A 24,203-nucleotide genomic window follows, 5' to 3' on the forward strand; every position below is an offset into this window, starting at 1 on the left:
GATATATACCTCCTCAAATACATCTTCTGCTGGGAATGCAAACGGGTCATGGAGGTGTTCTTCTTCAATTTATTGTTCCGGATACTAACAATAATACTGTTATTGTTCTCAAAAAGGCTAGTAAAATCATCCTACAGTGCAAAAACAGATTTAAGTACTCTCTCTCTCTAAATCTAACGGTACATATATGTCGAGTTTTTGCAAATTTTTTTTTACCAATGTTAGAAGTTTCTAAATGAGTTGAAATTTTATGGAGATGATCTTTATAATGAATATATCACATCCACAAAATATTGAGATTGAATCTATTTTCTAGGTAAAGTTTTACCTACGTATTTATTTTAAGTTAACTTAAATAGCTACTTTTTATAATAGGGCTCTTAGACGGACACCCCTTAAGGACTCGACTCAAAAACAGAAAAACGTGATTTTGATACTTAAGTAAAAATTCTCTTTCTTTCTATATCCTATAAAATAGGTGGGTCTGAGCTTTCAAGTAAAAGTCAAAAACTTAAAGACGACAAGCCAGGAACATCAACACATACTTCAAAAGCTTTTTTTCACTATTTTTTTTTTATTCAATTAATAACTTTTCATCCTCCTTAATTAATCCTCTACGCTTATAGGGAATCTCATCCATCTCAAGTTTTCTGCTGCATCCATAATACAACCGCCACCTCAAACTCAGCCACTGATTTAACTCAAAGCCGAAATAATTGTTGTTACTTTTTTTTTTTTTTTTAGCTACAAATTTTTCGCTACAATTGTTGTTACTCATCAATTGGCTTTAACACATTATTTCTATTTTACATTGACAATGCAAGGAGTAAAATCCCCAATCATCACAACCCAAAAACTCTGATTTCATTTCATCCTTGTCTTCTCTTCTACTTGTATAAGACATGATGTTGGAAATGGAAGAAAGTAAGAAACATATTAGATCATTGTTTATGATCTTTTCTTTCTCATTATTTGACTCATCAATTGCAATGATTCAATAAAATTAAAATTAACACATCGAGCTCCTCGCAAGATCAAAATATAGTAGTGTTTTTTTTTTTCTCTTTTTAATTTATGGTATGAACTATGAAGAGAAAATAATAATAGATAACTGATGAATAAAGAGAGAAAAGAGAGAGAACCAGGAGAGTGAAAAGAAGAATGAGAGTGGATAATGATATACTCAAATATTAGAGAAAATAGGAGAGAGAGAGTCACGAAGTGGAGTGGAGAGAGAATGAAAATAGGAGATTTCATTCCTTTTATTTCCTACTAGTCAACGGGCACGTGCGTTGCACGTGCTAGGAAAAAAAAATTAGAATGGAGAAAATCAAAGGAATGAACGCATGTAAATTAGAAAAGAAAATTAAAAAAATTAATAAGGAAAAAAACACTTCAATACGCTAGTTGTATTTTTTGTTCGATTCGATTTTTGATGCTCTACCATGTTGCAAATACATATATTCAAAGAGGTATTTAACCGTCTGTAATTTAGTCAATACATAATTATCAATTCATCTTCCACAAACTAATTTAATAAAAAAAAGTAGGTACTGAGAGAAATGTAGTGTTATTCATTAAAAAAAAAATTGTTGGACTGGTATTAAAAACTCTAATATTGCTTGCAATAGACGGAACTTATGTATGTCAAAGGTGTCATGTTGAATAAAAAACTCAACAACAAAGTCGAGTTAGAGAAAATCAAATGAATGAATGCATATAAATTAGAATAGTAACATATTACATTTGTTTGAATGAATTATGTAAAATATTTTAGATTAATACAGGCTGAGGTCTGACAAAAAGCTTCAATAAGAAAAAAAAAACACTTCAATACGCTAGTTGTATTCTTTGTTCGATTCGATTTTTGCTGATCAGCCATGTTGCGAATAAATATATTCGAATGGGTATTTAACCACCTGTAATTTAGTCAAAATATAATTATTAGTGCATATCATACAAACTAATTTACCAACTAAAGAAAGGCATTATGTTAATGAAGTTAACCTGTATGTTGCTAGTTGTGTAATTATCTTGTCGAGCATTTATATGTGATTGAGGAACATTGTTGGATTCATATGAGTGTATGTACTACCTGTAAGATATAAGAATATTATATCATAGTGTGCAACATACTTGTTATCTACACTGGAGAATAAAATATATAAAAAAAAAAAATGCAAGAAGAATAACTTTTTTCTTTCCATTGTCTTCAAAATGATCTAGTTAAAATCTTTCAACATAATGTGGATCTTAAAATGATGGAGTGGTGATTTTTTCAAACCATCTGTATAGAGGTGACAAAAGGAAGAAATTATGGATGCTAGCTAGTTGCATAAATGAAGTATTACATTGGTTATTGGTCTCATTCTGAAAATGTTATTAGCACTCAACTCCACATGCAGAACTTTGAAAATGTTATTAACACAATGCAATGGAATGTTGGTTTTTTAGAGCCAAATTAAGTGTAATGATCGAGAATTTAGCAGCAAGTGCAGAGTGCACGGTGAAGGAGTGCAGAGGAATTATAAGCGTGATCCATTGTGCATACTTAGAAGGGAAAAACGTTAGTAGTAAAAAACCAGCAGAGCAGCTTTTAAACGCATGAACTGTGTAAGTTATGAAGTTTGATTATAATTGAGTTCCAGCCTATTCCCATCTGAGTATCCAATTAATATTTTAAGAACGCTTAGTTATAAAAGGGTGTATAACAAATATTATAATTGATTATAAAATCATGGTTAAACAAATTCGACCGGTTAACTAATACATTAAAGTCATGTATAGACTCCATGTATTACAATATTTTCGTAGGGAACTATCTGTTTGCCTGTATTTTTATAATCATTTAGTAGGGAACTATCTGTTTGCTCAGATTTTATTTTCATTCTTGAATAAGCATGGGCTTAGGTTATTAACCCAAATGGTTTCAGAGAATAAAAAAAATAGTATATCGTTAAAAGTAATAGTATACTTATTACATGCTCATAAAGATTTATTTTTATTATTATTATTTTTTTGTATTTTTTTTATTTTGTAAATCTAGTTGCCACTGTACCCAAGTAACTTCTGGGTTGCCTACGTACATGGGGGATTAACTCTCACCCCGCTTACGGATCAAGCGACACGTAATTCTTTTGTCATTATTAAATTACAAATAATATGATTACAAAGTTTATGTACATGTAACAACTCCAATTCGTTAGTTCCATGTAGAAATTATGTTGTGAATCCGGGACAGCTCCCTATTCAACTTCTTCAAGTAGTGCACCAGACATTGACACTTTGAAAGTGTGTTCACAAAAGGGTCCGAGTCGACGCGTTTTCATTAATTCCTTTGCAAAATTGATACCTGTATTGTAACACATGACAAACAAACAGATCGAACTTTTGCCGAGAAGAAATAGCATATTTTATCATCATCTGAAATAACTCGAAATATGCACTTCAATATAAGCTATGTAGAAGAGTTTCATAATGTCATTTATAGGAAGATATACATATAGGGTTGGTAAGATGACTAAAATCAAAAAAAAATATTACCTCATACTATGTACTTTTTTCCATCACATAAGGTTCAATACAATTGCAGCAAATGAGCCGATGGTGTAAAAATATTGTTTGGTTGATATTCCATGAAACTTGTATTCAGATCCAAATGATAGAATTGAATGAAATGGAAGACAAAATAATAAAAGATGAGTGCATAACATGCATATGTGAAATGAGACCACTTATGCTCGATGATCAAATTAATATATCAAAACTAATTTGTTATCGTGACGGACGAAAATGGATGAGCAAGATCAATAAAGCCTAGGCAAATAGTTAAGGCATTTAATCCGCAGAAATTGCATTCAATCACCATATTGTAGAGTTCCATGCATTAATCGCTAGCTGCATTGAATCAGAAATCATGAAGTCACAATGAAATTCAGCAACATTGATTGGTGAAGTAAACTCAGCATAAACAGTTTGAAAGAAAGGATATTAGACAATGAATTGGCAGTTTTGAATCAAGGTCCCAAGATGAGTAGCCACTAATATAGTTGGTGAGTTATATCATAATAGGCTATTTTAAAAGATGAAGCTTAACTATAAGTTGCAAAAGCTTTAATTTTATAGCTTTGAGAATATTAGGCGAGTCCAAAGAAAAAAAATTTGGATTGTATTCACAAATGTGAGGGTTGTGAATGATCATCGCCGATATTACACCCGAATCTATAAAAAGAAAACCCATGAATGCAACACTACTATATTAGGCTGTAAAGCTCGTAATACAATCATTTCACTGTTTTTAAAGCGTTATTTGTAGGCAAATTATTGAAAACCTCTCTATAAACATTATGTTTTGTATACCCAGTGGCTCACTGTCAGAGTGATTGATCCGAATTTTAAGTCCATCAGCAGACGACGTCCGTGATACAGCGAATATAATATGACTTCAAGCTAAGCAATTAGTGTATGTATAACGACAAATAATCAAAGTCGATGTGCTGGCCATTGCCCCATCCATGTAGTGTTTTGTACAGCTGATGGGTTGAGTTTGCTCGTTTCCAACTCTTTGTTTTCATTTGCTTTTAGCTATACTTTCTTATCTTCCCCAATCATCTAAGTGCCAGAATAGGTACTTTTTTGTTCTTGCAATTCGCCCTTCTGTTCATCCTCAAACGTTGTATGGTGTGATGGTCCTGCACTCCCGCACCGAAAGTATCTGAGTCCAAGATAATGTCAGTCATAGTCATTCTATAGTCAATATTGGTACACCTAAAGTATTGACATCTGCTGCCGCTTGCCTATCAAATGACCATCAATCTTTTGGTTTATTGATTCCTTGTACCTTGAAGAAATGACTGTGGACATGTATTTTTTTTTAGAAGAGAGTAGGGGGCTATGGCTGACCCCAACCTGGCATTAGAATCTTAATTAAACCCTCTCATTCTTATCCTCCTCAATCATGAGAGTTAAGGGGAGGTACAAAATAGTCAGTTACAAACTCATTTTCTTGAGCAGTTAAAAAACTTCTCAAAATGGCTTTAATAGCGTGCACAGCTAGTAAGTATGCACAATGCCAAGACGCCTTCTCCTGATCCTTCAGAATTCTAATAGCCCTCATTGAATCTGCTGGCACTATGATTTTCTGCACCTGCAACATTTGACAACCTTTTAATCCCGCCTGCATATATAGCTCTCAGTTCTTGCTATAAAACTGATCTTTGGCCATCGCCCCAGTCTACGCTAGTAGAACTTGCCCTTGATCATCTCTTATTACTACTCCTACAAATTGAAGTGTTAAAACTTGAAAAAATAACTGTGGACATGTATGTTATAGCTAAGTAGCAAGTAATCAAACAAACGACTATGGACTATGGACATTGATACTTGATACTTTGATAGTACCGCTACAAACATAATGGTCCTGTATTTCTAACTTGGTTTCTACTGACGATAATAAAATCCATCGAACGTTTGTTCCAATGTTAATTTACTACCAGATCTATACAATATTAAAAATATCAATGCCAGTTTTCAGTCAAACAATGCTACAAACCCTTTTGCTTAAATCAAGCTTTATCTATGCTTATTCACCACTCTTTAATTTATTCACACAGAAAATGGCTTTGGGGTTTTTGAAAGCCTTATCCTTATTCTTTTTCTTACTCTTTACAAAATCTTATGGTGAACTTATAACAGCACTCCGACCAACCAAGCAATGTTTCATTGAAACAGTACTCTGGGAATACAGTAACTGATGCACAACATGGCCGAGCTTTGTTCTACTATTTCGCTGAAGCTGATTCAGTCGATCCTCTTACTCGTCCCCTCACCTTGTGGCTTAATGGAGGTTGACTTCAACTATTACATTTTCATCTTGTTTGTGTGTGTGGGTGGGTGGGTTGGGGGTTAGTTTTAGTACATTTGTTAGAAGAGTATGTATATGCTCTATTAATATGGACTTCAACTGCTAGGTCCTGGTTGCTCTTCTCTTGGTTTTGGCGCATCCAATAGAGGAGCCGTCGGTGTGAGGAACTAATTGGAAATTATCTTAATGAAGTCAAAAAAATTCGCACATTGTTTTAAAATTAAGTCTGTAGTGAAAGTTTATGGAAGGTTGGATTGTTGGAGCCAGCCTTAGCCCGTGCATCCTTCATAAATTATTACATCAATTGGCCAAACTACACATAGTGTATATGAAAATATCAATTACCTGTATAGTACTTCTGCAATCCAAACATCATCGTCTCCACCATACTGGTCAAGGTAGTACCTTGTCTCTATACGAGATAAGTTTGCATACCATGGAACACACATATTATAATATTTTTTTGCACGCAAGTAAGGAGTTGTATTACGAATAAAAGAATGTGTTATAGAGAGATAATAAAATTACACTGCATCTGACTTAACAAAATCTAAAATATGATCAAAAGGGGCACTCCACTCTCGGAACAAAACCTGGTCGAATGTCACTCCAATTATCAAGAGTTGAAGCATGCCTTGCTAGAGATATGTGATACCTTTGGTGTGTGTGTGTTTATGCCCCATGGCAGACATGTGATACCTTTGCTAGAGATAATTACTTCTCTGCTCAACAACTCAGGTTTTAGGAGTAAAGTTGTTCTTAACCATATAGTAATATACCAACCTGACCAACCCACTGTTTAAGACCCATAATATGTTCCCTTATTTGCTGTGGAGTGAAGAGTTCAGTCACTGATACACCCTTTACTTTTGCCTTTCCTGACTTCGTCCCAGTAGAGCTACTTGTTTCCTGCCTTATCTCCTGCTTAACCTGGTCAATCTGTTTCACAGTGAATGCCAAGGTCTCTCGAAGCAAGACCAAGATGCTCATTCGAAGAATCGATTCAGAAGCTTAGCCCCCTATTGCGCTATGAAGAGATTCCTCTTTTAGTATCATTACTGTTAGGATTTTTAGCCCAGAACCTACAGTTAGTTCAGCTTTCTTTTCCACAGCTGCATCTTTAACAGAATTGGGAAAGCCAATCATCTGGCATACTTGGCTAGGCGATCCTGAGAAACTTGAGATAAATTCACCCCAGGAACTGAATCTGAATTGTTTCACTCATATCCATGAAGGACTTGGAGAAATGATCTGTCTTTAATCATTTTAGCGGAGATTGTAGATCTTCTGAAATTGTAACAGTCAATTGATCAGTCTTTAATGCTACTTTAGCAGCACCTCTACCATTGATGGATTTCCATGATGAACCCAAATCAGATGAAGGATCGACTACATGCTTTATGCAGCTCCAAATAACGGTGAACTGGAACACAAAGTGGACAACATAGGTAGTGGCAATTTTTATAATGCTCAGTCAGTATCTTGGGCTTACCATGGCGAGGATTTGAACATCGATCTGACTTGCAGCTTTTCATATGCTTCCACAGTTTCTGCACAGTTATACAATTAACTTATTGACATTTTCCTTCTGGAGCCGAACATCCGCAAGCATGGATCAAGAACAGCAACCATCTTCGTTCATTTAGATATCTCAGTTCACCGGGCACAACTGCATGTCCACAATGCTGCGAGCTTCGACTGTACCACATGTTACACTTGGCAACAATGGGGTAAATGCAAAATAATTACGGGGTGACACCACCTGAACATCATAGGAGGAAATATTCAGATCTTTCAGGAGAGTAATGCCCCTGCCCATCCAGTACCGAGCACCAGAACCTTCTTATTCTTTTTTACATCTTGTAAAGATGGTTCAAGAGCCAAGACACCATGGTCTGATTGTGACTCTGAGTATGATATAATACCTCAACTACTGCAATGACCACCACAGAAAGTGAATAATAAAAAAGGAGGGTGGTTTTGTATAATGTGGAATAGAAAATGGACTTGATTAATTAACACTTTAATAGGCCGGTAAACAAATAAAATATCAGTATACTATTTAAGATATAAATTTAATGTCTACAATTCAAGGAAAAATATTAACTCATAGATATAGTGATTGACATAAAAGGATATACAAAATGATCCGTATTCAGGGAGGAGACTTAATAAATCTCATGGTACATGGGATATCTCGACAAATTCAACAATCAACAAAATGCCTACAGAGTTTCAAGTATAACTACTTGATACATAAAATGTGCAGCAATTAATCAAACATGGCCTAAGCGCCCGAGGACTGTGGTATAGCCTAATTAATCTCAACTTGCACCATATAATTAAAGTCCACATTCCAGTCATACATATGCTCTAAAGAAAAACAGCTATGCCTGATTGAGGGCTTGAATAGCATTGTAGTATGCTGGGATAGTGAAGTGCAAGCAGATGTTTGTGTGTGGTGAATAAGAGAGGGTACAGATTTCAGGTGCATATCAGCAAGACAGTAACCTCATTCCAGCTTACAAACAGTAGGCAAAAGTTAACAGGGTGAGACACTGTTCTCGATACCTGTGTATTAATCTGAGCCACCTTATGTACATGAAGAAGACCAACCATGTCCTGATAACCAGTAAGGAGATTTGCCACCCGAAGAAGAGTTGGTATTTAAAAAGAATGAACGATTTAAATTAGTAACATACTACATTTGTGTGAATGGATATATTATGTGAATTGATACATTTGTGTGAAGGAAACAGTCAGTAATGAGTACTACAATGTTCCAGCCATTCGAGGCAACAAAATAACATTTTAACAGGCAATAGACTTACTGCGGCGTTACAATGAATGTTGAGTTCTTCGCTCATTTCCCTTGTCCTCTGACCTTCCATGAGACTGACCTCTTGAGTTGTCTGATTAGGATGCAAATAAAAGTTTCTTAGCCCTCTTCCACACCTTTGATTTCTTTTACCATGTTCTGTTTATTGTCAACTGATTATATACCGCCTGCTGATATGGAAATTACATCTTTGAAACAAAAATTGAAAATTGAAGAGCTTGAAGCGTAGCTTAATGAAGCAGAGGATGTTGTGACAGATTTTAGAGCACAGTCTAACGCAGTGCAAGATGAACTGGAAAAATGAAAAAACTTAATTGAAGCCTTTAGATGAGCAAACTCCAAAAAGTTTTGATGCTTCACATGAAAACTCTTCACAGGGAAACAAAATGAAGATTTCTGAGGTCGCTTTTATTGCCTTCTCTGGATGCAGGGTGGAGACATAACAATGCATGTTTGGACCAGAGAAAAATTGGCGATAACTGCTGTTTTACCTCAGAAAGTGTAACCATAACTAATGACCCTTGAAGAAAATTTTCATTGGAGAAATGTTTTTCTGGTAATGCAGATTTAGCTTCCATAATCTTGAAAAGCAAAAAGCCCGAGCTCTACAGAAACAGATAGACCCAGAGAATTTGTGCATCTGAAAGGAACCTTCCTGATGGGAAATCGCCTCTTCTCATGCAGACAGAGGTTCAGGAATCAAACCTGAAGACAGGACCAACCACTAAAGAGGACATAACAGCTGAAGTGACTTGTGTTGTAGCTCATCCCAGAGAATTCGATGTGAGGATAACGGAGAAGAAATCAGATGTGATGGAAAACGAACACCAAGCTGTCAAGCCCTCTCGCAGGTTATGCCGAGTTGTCCCTTGTGCTAACAACGGCGTGCAAAGCTGTGAATTACCCAGGGCAATAGCATGTTCAGGCAATCTGATATTTGGAACGTTTATACATGTTCAGGGAATAGCATGGCTGAGTGTAGAGAAAGTCTACCCAGGGCAACTGAAGAGGAAGTCAAGAAGAACTCAGACTCCCATTTTCATCCTGTGTCATGGTTGGATAAAGCTGATATCGATTCTCTTCGTGGAATGTAGTGGAAATAAACTAAAACTACTAATGAAGTAAATGTTCAAAATACTTCCAGAAGATGAACCAATAGTATGGTGAAAGGACTACCCGATCATATGGTGTTCAAGCTGGAAGCTGTATTAGAGCATCTTGACATACCCACATAACAATTTGTACAAAATCCAAAAATCTAAACAAATTAAGTAAACAGGCCCCAAATCTTAAAACCATTTACATAAACGCGTTCCACACCCATTTCATCACATATCTTGATAGCAAATTAAATAAAGCACCCAAGTTGTGATGTGTAACTTTGTTTCTTCTTCTTCTTCAAAGAAAACCAAGAAAGAGTCAAACAACAAAAAAAACTCCACTTAGCTATAGTCCAGCTAGATGTAGAGCCAAAAAAAAAAAAAAAAAAAAAAACAATTGGCGATCAATACATGGGCAATGGAGAGATTACAGAGTTGGAAGAGTGGGGGAGATTTTGGGTTTAGCGAGAAGAGAAGAATAGTTGGATTTTTTAGGTTTAGTGAGAAGAGATGTTTCCTTCCTAGCTAACGATGGAAAGCAAACAATGAAAAGCAGAAGATAAGAAAGGCATTTAAAGGCAGCTTCGAGGCTTCAACAGCGTAAGAAAAAACGTGTTGCATTCCAGTAGGATAAGAAGCCTGGATGCACAGATGAGAGGCTTAGAGGACTAAAAAGCATGGATGTTAAAACTTGGTAAGAGAGTGGATAGGTTAAAGGCTAGCTCGGCCACGCCTCTATGTTACAGCGGATAAAGCGTGGCTCAACAACTCGGGCATGCCTCTTTAAAGGTGTTTAGATTAATACCAATTACATTCTATTTCTGATTTTTCTAACCCCTAGTATCAATACATGTTCAAATCTAATTAGTTTAACCCCTGCTCACATGGCTTAAGCTAAGCATTCACGACTTTTTAGTTTCCTTCAAATGCCTCATTCCACATTTTCCGCATTAAAAATTTTACTACAATGCTACATGTTTTGATCTCATTGTACAACTAACTTTAGTTTGAACAAATTGCAAATGCTAATTAAATACAATTCTTTGTTCAACATTAAACAAACAGTGGTTTCTATAATGCAAGCCTGCAACAACTAAGATTAATTATAATTTTTTGAAAGAGAACGGCATATATGACATATATCGATAGTCTTAGTGTGCATTAATCCAAATCAATGGTGATTCACAAAGCTTTATTTTCGGTTCACTAACATTACTAATTGCCTAATTTTACTTTGAAATAACTCAAGAATAAAACATTAATTACTAAAGGAATTCGCAATAATAAAAAACTCTAAAAAGAGCTTACCTATAATGGCTTCTTACATCTAATTTAATGAAGCTATACTATCTCTCTCAATACCCACTTTCACAATTAAGAAATGCACTATTCAACTAAATTGAAATATAAATCAAATAACAAAAGAATTGGTCTCACCTCTAAACTAATTAGATGAAAAGTCGAATTTTGCTTTGAAGCAAGAAAATAGTTTAAGAGCCACCCCAAAGAACCAATTATAAAGAAAAAAATCGAAAGATCAAAGGGCAAGATCAAAGGGCAGAGAAACGGTCTTCTAAATCTATATAAATCCTATAACTACTTGAGTGCCTAACAGAACCATAGTTTTGAGGGTTCATGTTCACCCCATTGAAAGTAACATCATACAACCCCATATAAATCAGGAAATCAGACGAAGCAGTCCAAAAACTCTAATTCAATTGCAAAATGAAAAACAAAATCAGACCTAGCACTCCAAAACTTTAATATAACTGCAAAATGAAAAAAAAAAACCAACCATTTTGACCAATACCCTTGACCAATACACCGCTTCAAGTTTCAAGGCTTTCATCGCTCCCCACTCCTTTCCCTTTCTTCAAAACTGGAAGGAAGCAAGAGAAAAGCAATAAGCAACAAAAAAAATTCATTTTTCCAATAGAGATTAGAAACGTATACTTTGAAATTTAAACGATAAGAACGGCGAAAACCCTACATATGCATTTTAAAATTGGTTGCATTTGGGTCGTTCCAAAAGTCAAATATTTGGCGGCTCCTTAAAGCCCCACAAACTTCAAACTTTAAAAGAGCAGAACCTAAATATGTTAAAAGAACAGAGTTTTTACAGAATAAAATACTATAGAAAAATACATTACACATTGTAAAGGATCATGTCTATCCATTTCATCTTTAATTATGAAAATAATAGAAGTTATAGGATTGTGAATACAAACGAAAAGTTTCCCGATTCACTAAACAAAAACTTTCACTATACGATAGTGATTAAACTGAACTGTAATATAATTCTCTAGAACTCGAATGCCTGGTGAGAACATATAGATAAGTGAAAAAGGCGGCAGTAAAATCTTCTTAGGCATTTTCATAAACAATCTTATATAGTGTAATATGAAAAAGAGTTAAACAATAACATAAAAAAGAAGAATTCTCAAGAAAGACTTAAAGAAAAAGAAGAAGAAAATAGAAGAAGGGCGCACCTGAAGAAACCGTTTGCTAATTTGCTCGATTGGTGGGAAGAAATCATCTTAAAACTGATGATAAATTAAGGAATGGCGATTTGAAATGAAAGTGAAAACTGAACGTACAACGCAGTTTCCGCAGAGAAAGTTAGAGATTGGGGATCTACAGAGGGGATAAGCCTAAGAACTGAATGGAGAAGACGAATTGCTTCTCTTTTTTTTAGTCTTTGGAAATGGAAAAGAAGCCCGAAATGGTGTTCTATTTCGTGAGATAGTTTCGAGGTGCTGGAAATGTGCACCTTTGATTCTGAAAATGAGTGCTGGAAATGTGCACCTTTGATTCTGAAAATGAAATTAGGATTTAAATTTATGTTTCATTGGTTGGGGGAAAGTGTTTGGGAATATCAGGAACGAAGAAGAGAAACGAACGGTTTACACTTTTTTTTTTTAATTTTAATAGGGAAACCGCGAAACGGTGTCTTGTTTTCTGAAGACGTTGAGTTTTATAGTTCTGGAAATATTTAAATTACCGATTTACCCTTCGAATGTGAAGGGTAAAAAATTTGGAGGGTGAAACTTTTGGGTACCCTTTTGATTTAAAAGATTGTTTTAAAATGGAGAATACAGGGACTAATAAACGGGGCAAGTTTTCCCATTATATATAAGATTTCTGTTAACCGGCAATTATATCTCTTGTTTGTCCTCTTAATAGATTAACATGCTTGTAAGTTAAGTTTTGTGACTTTACATATGAAAAAGAGATATTTGCAAAATATTAGAGAAAAGTGGGCAAAAAAGAGTTCTTAATATAAATATCATACGGAAAGCTTATGGATAATTTCCGGGAAGGCCCAACATTTAAAGCTTATGAAAAAAGATATGATAGGACTTTGACTTTTTAAAGCCGAATGTCCATAATGGCTAAGTGGGGACAATATCGACGTGGTAGGATAAGACATATTGTTACAATATGAGAAGAAATAAACACACTGGAAAAATTTGAACCAGAGACCAATTTTATAGTAAATGACAATTTTACAATAATGAATATCGTGCAGTGGATTCCATTGTGCTTAAAGTCTTTACGATAAAATATATATTGTAAGAAGTCTATAAAGGTGTTAGGCCCAGAGGCTTACATTAGTTGGCTTACGATTAGGGGTGTGCATGGGTACCCAAATACCTAGAACCGAATCGAACCCAGAACCGAATACTCCGGTTCTGGGTCTTTAAATGCTAGACCCAATAAAAGTGGGTCTAAAGAACCGAACCATTTAAGAACCGGAACCGATGGGTAAATACCCGGTGGTTTTATGGGTACCCGATGGGTAACCAGAAAAAAGACACATATTTCTCAACCAATTTGGTTATTTGTCTGGGTCAAACAAATTTTCAGACATGGTGATTGTCTGATTGACCAGGCCCATTCGTATTGGACCATTAGTAGTGAAAAGCTATAGGGGGGAAAGTGTAGCGCCAAAACAGAAGTAATTTTAAAAAGGTTAAAAAGCTATAGGCAGGAAATAGGAATACATTACATACAAAACAAATATATAATATTCTGGGCGGGAGAGATGAGCGCCAAAACAAAATTAACATAACCTTAGATAAGTGACTTTGACTGAACATTACATCTGGGTTTTCATGGGTTGCCTTGCTAGTGATTGTGAGCAATAGACTATCCAAATCCAAATATTCTTGCAAGCCCTTTTGAGCTTGGAGGTAAATTCCTTCACCCCTCTCTCTTTCTCATCTTTGTTAATGTATGTATAAACTATAAAGTAAAGGCAAGTTTCTAATGTTGATTTTTATTTTTTATAACGAACTTTTTAAAGAATGGTAACAAGGTTAGAAATTTATGAGTGGTCCTTCGAATGGGCTAAATGGTTTAAATATTTATGTGAAATGAATGTATATCAGTTATCAAACATATCAAAGAATGATGGATTTTCAAGGAAATTGAGTATAGTTTACAATCTCTATTGTGTATTTGTGTTTTAGTTTTAACCGTTGTTGTTTAACTATCTTTGAGCAACTGAAAAACCGAAAGAACAAGTTTACTTGATTTAAGGTAATCATTAGGATAAAAAACTATTGATTATTAGAACTAATGTATCAGGTCATAGACCAACTCATTTTGGTTGTCGAAATTAAACCCGCAATTCGACGTCGACCAATTGTCGAATTTCACCATGTAAGTGTCTTTTAATGCTCTGGTTTTACACTACCTGCTTCACTTCCTGAACGGTGTGAGGGTTTGGCACAAAGTTTTTTTTTTCACTCAAAGTGTTTTGACCTTAGATCTTGTTTACGATAATGAAGCTATTGGTGAACATCTTTCTTTTTCATAAAACTCTTAAGTTCTCGTAAATTATAATCTTTTGATCGTTAATAATTTTGTTGCTTTTGATGAGTCAGACTTGTAACTTGTTTTGTATCGCCATGATCATGTAGAATGTCTAAATCTTACATTTGTTTTCCATGATCATGTAGAATGCCGAAGCGAAAAAATTCTATTGATTCAGTTTCTGGACAACCTCCTACTGAGGGTGATCCAAAGCACAGAAAAACATCTCTTGTCTGGAATGAATTTGAAGAAATTTGAAAAGGATGGAAAAGTTACTTCAGCTCAGTGTGCGCATTGCAAAAAGATTTTAAGTGCAACTACTACAAATGGGACTAATAGCCTGATAAAACACTTGTCTCGATCATGTAAGGAGTTCAAAGCCAAACGAGGGGGATACCAAACGACCTTAAAGGTGGATGATGAACAAGGAGGGGTGAGTTACCAAAACTTTCAGTTCGACCATTCTGTAACTCGTGAAGCAATTACCGAGATGATTGTTTTGCATGAATACCCTTTTTCAATGGTTGAACATGTGGGGTTTAGAAAGGTTTTGAAGTCAATGCAACCAACATTCAAGCTGTACAAGAGGACCACAGCTAGAAGGGATTGTATGAAGTTATGCGAAAAAAAAAAAAAGAATCTTTATCTTGCGAGTTTGGGAAAGCTCCAATGCGTAATCGGGTTCACAACCGATTTTTTTGGACATCAGTCGAATATTAGTTATATGGCTTTAACCGCGCAGTACATAGATGACAAATGGAAGCTACAAAAAAGGATTTTATGTTTTTGCACTGTGAAAGGTCGACATACAGGAGAAAATATTGGAAATGTTGTGCTGGAAAAATTGTATGACTGGAATTTAGACAAGAAGTTGTCAACTATTACACTGGACAATGCAGCTTCAAATGACGGTGTAGTGCGTGAGATTTTTCGGAAACTTCAGCCTAAGGGGACACTTCTTTTGGATGGTCAATTACTTCAAGTGCGTTGTTGTGCACACATTTTGAATTTGATTGTTCAAGAGGGGTTGAAAGAAATAGAGGGGGAGCTTGAAAAAATTCGAATTACTGTCAAGTTCATCAAAGGCTCACCTCAAAGACAACAAAAGTTTGAAGGTGTCTGTGCCCAAGCTCAAGTCCCAACTAAAAGGTTCATTCAAGATGTCTGCACTAGATGGAATTCAACATATAAGATGCTTGAAGTAGCACTCCAGTTGAAAGATGCATTAACACGTTATGCCAAAGTTGAACCAGATTTCAAGTGTGGTCCTTCCGAAATGGATTGGGAGAATGCAGAACTTGTTGCAGATTGCTTGAAGGTATTTTTTCATGACACTCAAATTTTATCCGGGAGTTCCTATACAACTGTGAAACGGTATTTTGATCTATCGTGTGATATCTATTTACAACTCTTGGACTGGTGCGCTTCCGAGGATCATTTCATTTGGGCTATGGCCATGAGTATAACACCCGGCTATTTCTATTTATTATTTTTATAATATATGATTAATATTAATAATAAGAATAAATAAAATAAAATAAAAAAGATAATGATTAGAAAGAGATAGGGTAAAGAGGATAAACCCAATTCCCTATTTTTGAGGAGTTTTGAAAAAAAAAAAAAAAAAGTATCTTCGGTGCTACATTTTAATTCGGGATAGTTTTCTTCATTTTTTGGAGCTGGATAATAAAAAAAAATTCATGATATCCTTAAGGTTGGAAATCTTTTAGACCACAAAAATAAAAAAACACCACCATAGAACTATAGAAGTATGTCTCTATGTAGTTCTGTTCATACAGGAACTAAACGAAGAACACTGGAGTTCCCACGGGACATCATCCACGATATCTTTTCAAGACTACCCTTCAAGTCTGTTTTACGACTCAAGTGCGCATGCAAGTCATGGTACTTTCTATTAAAAGATCCTGATTTTGTCATAATGCATCTCAATGAATCAATGAAAAGAAAGGACGATAATTTCAGTTTTATGATCTGTAACTTTAAACACTTCTTGGTCGACTACGATACGTCTTCTGCAAAGTTATTAAAAGCGGTAAGCGGTAGAGATTGATTATCCTTTCAAGTTTTCTCAAATTGCTGCAATGATCCTCGGTTCATGTAACGGGATATTCTTGATTGGCATTTACGATAGTTCTGGGTAGGGGAACATACATGCCTCTACGACTACAAAGAACGCCACAGTATATTGGTTTTTATGGCATTTTACCTTTGGAATCCATCAACTAAAGCGTACAGAGAGTTACCGGAGGCATTTTCAAAATATCAAAGCAAATATTTCAATGTTGTTTATGGATTTGGTTACGAGTCAGCACATGATGAGTACAAAGTGATTAGAATCAGGTTTTCGAATGGACGCCCACATGAATATGGAGGGATATTTTTGAATGGTGCAATCCATTGGCTAGGGACGGTATCTTACTCTTTGCGAATTGTTTCATTGGGTTTCCTGCTAACCGTGTGATTTGGTCGGGTACAAATCTTGATTCTTCAAAGTTTCGGTTTCTTATTGCTGATCAGCTTGATGTTAATGCCCAGGATGTTCAGGTACGTTTTAATGTTATTATATTTAGTTGATTACTTTTCTTTAAGTGCAAGATAGTGATTATTGCAATCTGTTAAAAGTATATATTGCTGCTGAATGTTGCCTTCGCTTTAGGTTGACTATGCTATGTAGTCCGTATATCAATTTGTCATATGCTCAGCACAACGAAACGTATTGGTGAAAATTCTATGCGTCAGAAATTCTATTTGTCAGAAAACAGTTTTCTACATAGGGTTTGATCACAAATTGCATAAAGCTAGGGGGAGAGTTAGAGTTTTTGTAAAACATGAAAAAGTGAGTTTTATGAGTCTTCTTTCTAACTCAATTGGCTTTGTCCAATTCCGAGTCCTGTGGAGACAGCTATGGTGTCTGGACATTTGGTTGATAGAAAATAGTGTGGCAGAATTCAGTTTATGCGCACTGTGTTCAAGTCCAGTTTTAAAATAGTTAGACTGAGAGTTAGAATTTTTATAAAACATAAAAAAATAATATTTGGAAGTCTGCTTTCTATTCCAATTGGCCTCATCCCATTCCGAGGCCCGTTGAATTAATTATAGTGTTTGGAAGTTTGACTGGCAGAAAATAGTGCGTCAGAAATCAGTTTATGCGCACTGTGTTCGAGCTTAGTTATCGAACATTTAGAATGAGATTGAGTATTTTTGTAAAACATAAGAAAGTAAGTTCTGTATGTTAGCTTTTTAACGCAAAAAGCCTTAATGCATTTGGACACATGTAGAAAGCGTTGTGTCATTCGGAAGATAGTCCGTCAGAAATCTAGTTTGCTGAAAATTAGGATTTTTACCGTTTTCAACTTAAGTTTTCTTTTAGATAGGCTAAGGTTGGGACTTCGAGTTCTACATGAAAAAGTATGTCTACATACCCTAGTTTCTAAATAATTAAGTTACATGTCCTTTGGATGAATGTAGAAAAAACTATAGCATTGCCTATGTGGCTGATAAGAACTACGAATGCTTGATTCCAATCTTGAAAGATTTGGACACGTAGGCAGCTTTGAGAAAAAGTGCAGCCACTACACTACACTACACTACACTATGTCTATAATATATATATATATATATATTAGTTTGTGTGATAACTATGTGATTGTGTTAGAAATTACTGTTGTTTTGAGACTACCTAAATATATATGTGTGAGATAGAAGTTGTATATGAATATAGACTTTAGTATATGTGGATCTGTTTTGGACATTTGTGTGTGTGGACTTGAATTTGGGCTAATGAGCTATTTGTTTATGATATTGTGTATATGAGTGTGGTTATGTAAATTGTATTGGTTTGATTATAAGTCTGTTTATATTCAATGATATTTAAGTGTTTGATTTGCCTTGACGCGCGAAAATGACTCTCTGCATGTGTGGTCGGTTTTGACATGAGTAATGCTACTATAATTATAAGTGATAATAATGTTTTAATGTGTCGCCCACACCTTTAGAACTCTCCACCTCGAGATTTGGTAATGAGATATTATGACTTGTGATGTCATGTGATAGATGGGTATTCATTGAATGTGCCATGAATGACCCAATAGTTTGGACTGCCCTAGAGAGGAACTAAGGTATTCGCCTTGTGGGTTGGTCGTATTCCTTTAATGTACGGGAATGTAGGTTTGGGTATTCCTTGAATGTGGCGGGAATAACTCAGGGCATTCATTGAATGTGCCATGAATGGCCCGTTAGTGTTATGATAGGTATTCCTTGAATGTGGCGGGAATGACCCAAGGTATTCATTGAATGTGCCATGAATGACCTGATATTTTGTTATGCCCAAAAGAGGCTTTGTGATTATGTGTACGGAAAGCCCAGAGATGACTGTGACTCACAAGTTACGAGTTTACAAGATGAAAGTATGTTTCCTGGAGGTGATATCCCGCTTGGGACATATGTCTTGTAGTGGTACTCGGTGTGAGTGAGGCACACGAATATGTGTGATTTGGCAAATGTGTGTAGTGCAAATCGTGGAGTAGGAACTAAAGGTTGGGCTATGTCTTTGAATAAATGAGTCAACAAGATAATTAATAAGCAAAGTAAAAATATTGATTTTACGTGTGCTGGAGTTATTGCATATGATGTATATGATTTCTTATGAGAAATGTTTACGTGGTTTGTATGAGTTGATACTCACAAGGGATGAATGTACTCCTTGGGTGTGATATTTTCCCATTCTCATAAGTAGACGAGTGGTTTTTAAGTAAAAGTATATGAATTGTGTGATGTTATGGATGTGAGGTGTGTGGATGAATAATTTTAGTAAATGATTGTGATTTCTATGTGACTGCGAAATGACTATAACTTGATATGTTATTACGAAAATATCAATGACTTGTGATAGTATGAGATTTACGGTTATGCACACAGAAACTTTATGACGTAATGATGTCATATGAGTGACTACCCTTGCTATAAGTATTATGATAAGTGGTATTTCCCGAATATGCGGGACGCACCAGGTTATATCAATTAGACTTAAATGTCTTAAATGAGGTTTGGTTATGAATGGAGATTTGACTGGCTGAGATAAATCCTTTTATTGTGATGTCTAATTCTGTTTTGCAGGAGGGTAAAATCTATTAATCTTTTCTGCAGGGACGTAAATATCCTACCCTAAGACGACGTGTTGGCTTAAAGGTAAGGTATACCAAACTCAGATTTAATTAAGTTATCATATGTGCGTTTAATAAATGGAATGTAAGTGGTGTTTATGTTGTGAGTTATTTTGGAAAACGGGAATGTATATTGGGGGTGAAATATTACTTGGGAAGAAACTACACGCCGTTTTGGAAAACGGAACTATATTGTCTTCCAAGTTGAAATGGTGGGTTTTGTTTCACCCCGGGTTTCTAGATAATTAAATATAATTGTTTTAAATATTGTCTGGAAACTTGGGGTATGACAATGAGGATGAAAGAAAAGTTTGTGAAGTACTAGAACATCACGAACGTGGTCTTCTCATTATCGTCAATATTAGATCCGCGCATCAAGATGAAGTCAATCTCATTTTACTCACTACACCATAACAACATTTTTGTGACGCCGGGTTTTTTTCATTTGTGACAGCAAAATGGCGTCAGTAATGTTGTGACGCCTGTTTGGCGTCACTCATGAGGAAAAACAGTCACCAATAATCAAAAAATTATCGGAAATAATTTGTTTAAATTATATAAAACAAAGTGACGGCTGTCCGGCATCAGGAATTATGCTAAAAGTATTGAAGAACCCAACTCTCTCAGTTAGTGCTCGAACTATCTCTCTCTCTTCTCTACCACCGAAAAGAATCTTTCCCTCGAACTGAACTCTCTCCCCTCTTCTTACTTTATCTGACCTTCTCTCTCCTCTCTCACACTCCTTTAATAGACAAGATAACCTGATGACAAGAATTAGACCAGGTTAGTTGATTTTCTCCTTTTGATTCTTCGATTTTTTTTCAAATATCATTTTTGTGCTTTCAGTTTCGATTTCTCTGTACATCAAATTCATTTTCAATTTGAACTACGGGAGAAAATCAACTAAATTTCTTTTCTAGTCGTAATTATTGATAAATTTTGGTGAACTTGAGGAAGTTTAACTATTCGTTTGGTGACCTAAACTTACATATTTAATGATTGCACAGATGGATGTTTCTGAAATTGGGATTAATTAGATTTCCATTTGAAGTAGTTCTAGGGTTCTTCCCAACTTTCTGGAACTTAAGTTACTCAAAGATTCACAATGTTATGTTCAAACAATGAAAGCTTCAATCCTAGATGGGCTAACTAAATTTAATTCAAGACACGTGAATGTATTTGTTTCCTTGACAAGTTGTCATCAAGTCTGTATTTTTAAACACTACTGGTAAATCGTGTGACTCTTCACTTGCTAAAGCCTTGGCTTAACTAGTGAAATTTATTTCTTTTAAATTCCAAAGTTTAATATGGAAAGTCCGCATCTTTAATCATACACAAGGCAACAAGTTGACCTCTACTGTCTACTGCAGTTACATAAAAATTTAAATTCATTATATTTATAAGCCTCTCTTTTGTGCAGCTCTTCCCCTAAGCTTGAATTTCTTATCGGTTAGTGGGGATTACATAGAGGGTGAGAAATTGACCGCTCCATATGGATATATAGGGAGTCATGAATGAAATTGCCTTTACAATTGGTATATTCATAAGGTAATTTACTTATTAACATTTATTTTAATGGATAAAACTTAGGGCTATCATCATGCATATTTGTATGAGGCAGTCGTGCTTACTGTGTATATATTATGTACATAGAATATCGTATGTTGCATATATATATATATATATATATATATATATATATATATATATATATATATATATATATATATATATATATATATATAGAGTGGGGGAGGTCGTCTAAGGATTGGTACTGTGTATAAGAGTTTGCTCCCTTGTTCATATAGTGTTCCTGCTTCCTAGTCTGCTATATGTGAAGGTGAAGGTGATAAGCCCATCAAATTAAGCATCTATCTCATGGTCATTTGTGTAATGAGATTAAGAGTGTTGGTTTGTTGGTGTTTATCATGGATGCAAGGTTTTAGCATTGTGTTGTAATTGGTTTCAAATTTGTGTGAAGTAGTTTGAGAATGATTAAGTTTCTTTAGTTTGCATTATTTATGTTGTGTTAAGCAGTTTGAAATTTGTTCATGGGTTGTTATGCCATAGATTACGAAAGGGCTGATTGTATACTTTAGCCAATGTGGGCTTATTAAGTTCAAATTGCATAAACCTTGTAGAGCACGTGTTTGTGTTGATTTGATCAATTTCGAATAGAAGGTATTGATTGGCAAAACTTTTAGACAGCGAGAAATGAAGTGGGGTTTCTTCATATACTTTCTAGTGTTCCCCCTTTTTGTTTCTTCGTGTTGCCATAAATTAGATTTACTAGAATTTCAATTGTGTGATGGGCTCCGAAACACACTGCTAGATGCCAAGAAAAACATGATTCCTTATCACTTTGAGTCAGTTCACACTTTCACATTTTCTCTCTCCATTTGACCCATATCTTTTTTAACACAACCCTACCCAAATGGGATACCACCCATTACCAGCACCACCATTCCCTTACTACCAGTAGTACTTTGCTCTTTTTTATTTTTCCATTTTTGGGTTATTAAGGCTAAAAAATAATACCTATTACTTTTTCCATATAAATCAGATATATATGCCATATAAAGAAGAAAAATGCAATTCCACTTATTATCTCAACAAATCCGAAAGAAAACTATGATACAAGAAAAAGGATGAGATCAAGTTACACGCAATTAGTTTTTTTTTTTGGGCTTCTAGCAGAGTGTTTCCGAGCCTATTACATAGGTGATTGGCTCGCTAGCTAGCATTCCTCGAGAATAAGCACCCTACTTTTTGCCCTTGGTTTAATTAGCATTCCTCGAGAATAAGCACCCTACTACCGTGTAACTGTGTGCCTCTTCACTTACTAAAGCCTTGGCTTAATTAGGGATTTGTTTCATGCACAAGCAGCTTCCATTTCGTTTTATTAGGAGTGTAGATCATCATTTATTGATATGAAAAATGAATTATAAAGGGAACAAGAAAATAAGAATCATAGAACTCAATAAATGAAACTAGTGAAATTTATTACTTTTGAATTCCAAAGCTTAATATGGAAAGTTCGCGTCTTTAATCATACACAAGGCAACAAGTTGACCTCTACAAGTTGTTAGAAAGTCTACATTTTGTAAATGATTTTCTTGGAAGTCAACAAGAATGATTTTACTGAACTCTACTACATATTTCCTTTGGATATACCGTTGGTTTCATATGGATATACGATATTAGAGGCATGTGGTCTCCATTATTATATTTTTGGCATCCATGAGGAGCGAGCATAAAATAAGTTATCTCATTCCATCGGGTTACAAAACTAACATCCTTTTCTAGCTGCCAAAGGACATTCATAATATCTTCCATTAGTAGACATTATTATTTACTGTGATTAATTAGTGTAGGAACCTAATCTTCAATCGATGTTATAGGCAATATTAATGTTCAAGAGTCAAGCGATATTTACTAGTTTTAAGTCATTTAGACGCCCGGACTGAGATATCTTCCCCGCTTTCTGGGACGCCGAGAATAAGTACCCTACTTTTGCCCTTGGTTTCTATTGTTTCTTTCTAATTTTTTTTTTTTTTTTTAGAATTTAGAATTTAGACACTCTTTTGCGAGTCTTTCAGATAGATCAAGGCAGATACATGTGGCGGCCATAGCTAGTGTTCACACCTCCAGGTGAGTATATAATTATGATATGGAGAATAAGGGGTGATGGTAAAGGTTTTGCTATGGCTAAGAAGGGGGGATAGTCAATTACAGGAGGAAGATTATTATTCATTGATTTCCATTTAGTGGGTGTGGTTTGTAGCTTTCAATTTATTGTCTCATATTGTTATTGAATAGCTAATGTGGTTTAGTGCCTTGACAACACTTGCGTAATGATGACTTGCATAGGACAGGAACCATTCATAGCTATGGTGCATAATATTGGCTCTGGACAAGCAACAATATATATTAACATTAAACAACACTACACCATAACAGCTTATTTGTAACGGATATATATCCGTTACAAAAAATATTAGTAACGGTTATTTTCCGTCGACACAAAAGCGTGACAAATATTAGTAACGGATATTAGTAACGGTTATAAAGTGTTAGCAAATTTACCAACGGTTATAAAGTGTTACTGAAATTAATTTCAACAACACTTATCAACCGTTAGTAAATTATTAGTAACGGTTATTAATTTTGTTCTTAATTTATTTCCAACAAATGAAAGTGTTAGCAATTTTCATTTCTAACGGATACGTAACCGTTACTTATACTTCCATTAGTAATAGATACACAACCGTTGCTAAATTTAGAAACATCTAAAAAAAAAATATTTAAATATTCTAGCCCCAATCATTCCTGCCACTTGCTTCTAGCATACATATATCCCACATATTATACACAACCTATCCATCCCACTAAAAACTTAA

General features: G+C 35.0%; 3 long non-coding RNA genes across 4 annotated transcripts; 1 reads left to right on the plus strand and 2 right to left on the minus strand.

Annotated features, from left to right (window-relative positions):
- Positions 1 to 7,164: 7,164 nt before the first annotated feature.
- On the minus strand, positions 7,165 to 11,640 carry LOC147502322 (uncharacterized). Its single transcript, XR_015219967.1, has 4 exons — positions 11,598 to 11,640; positions 8,695 to 8,775; positions 8,435 to 8,485; positions 7,165 to 7,796 (listed from the first exon to the last, which is right to left on the minus strand). It is a non-coding gene; the product is annotated as an uncharacterized LOC147502322 (long non-coding RNA).
- A 16-nt stretch (positions 11,641 to 11,656) lies between these two features.
- LOC147502323 (uncharacterized) lies at positions 11,657 to 12,789 on the minus strand. The gene is made up of 3 exons (XR_015221667.1): positions 12,608 to 12,789; positions 12,292 to 12,572; positions 11,657 to 11,681 (listed from the first exon to the last, which is right to left on the minus strand). It is a non-coding gene; the product is annotated as an uncharacterized LOC147502323 (long non-coding RNA).
- Positions 12,790 to 20,539: 7,750 nt separating this feature from the next.
- On the plus strand, positions 20,540 to 23,741 carry LOC147502324 (uncharacterized). 2 transcript variants are annotated; one of them, XR_015219968.1, is made up of 3 exons: positions 20,540 to 20,586; positions 21,224 to 21,351; positions 23,366 to 23,741. It is a non-coding gene; the product is annotated as an uncharacterized LOC147502324 (long non-coding RNA). The 2 variants fall into 2 exon arrangements; XR_015219969.1 differs by lacking the exon at positions 23,366 to 23,741 and adding an exon at positions 23,205 to 23,231.
- Positions 23,742 to 24,203: the final 462 nt, after the last annotated feature.

Source organism: Coptis chinensis, chromosome 4 (genome assembly GCF_015680905.1).
Source record: "Coptis chinensis isolate HL-2020 chromosome 4, ASM1568090v1, whole genome shotgun sequence".
NCBI classification, from domain to species: Eukaryota; Viridiplantae; Streptophyta; class Magnoliopsida; order Ranunculales; family Ranunculaceae; genus Coptis; species Coptis chinensis.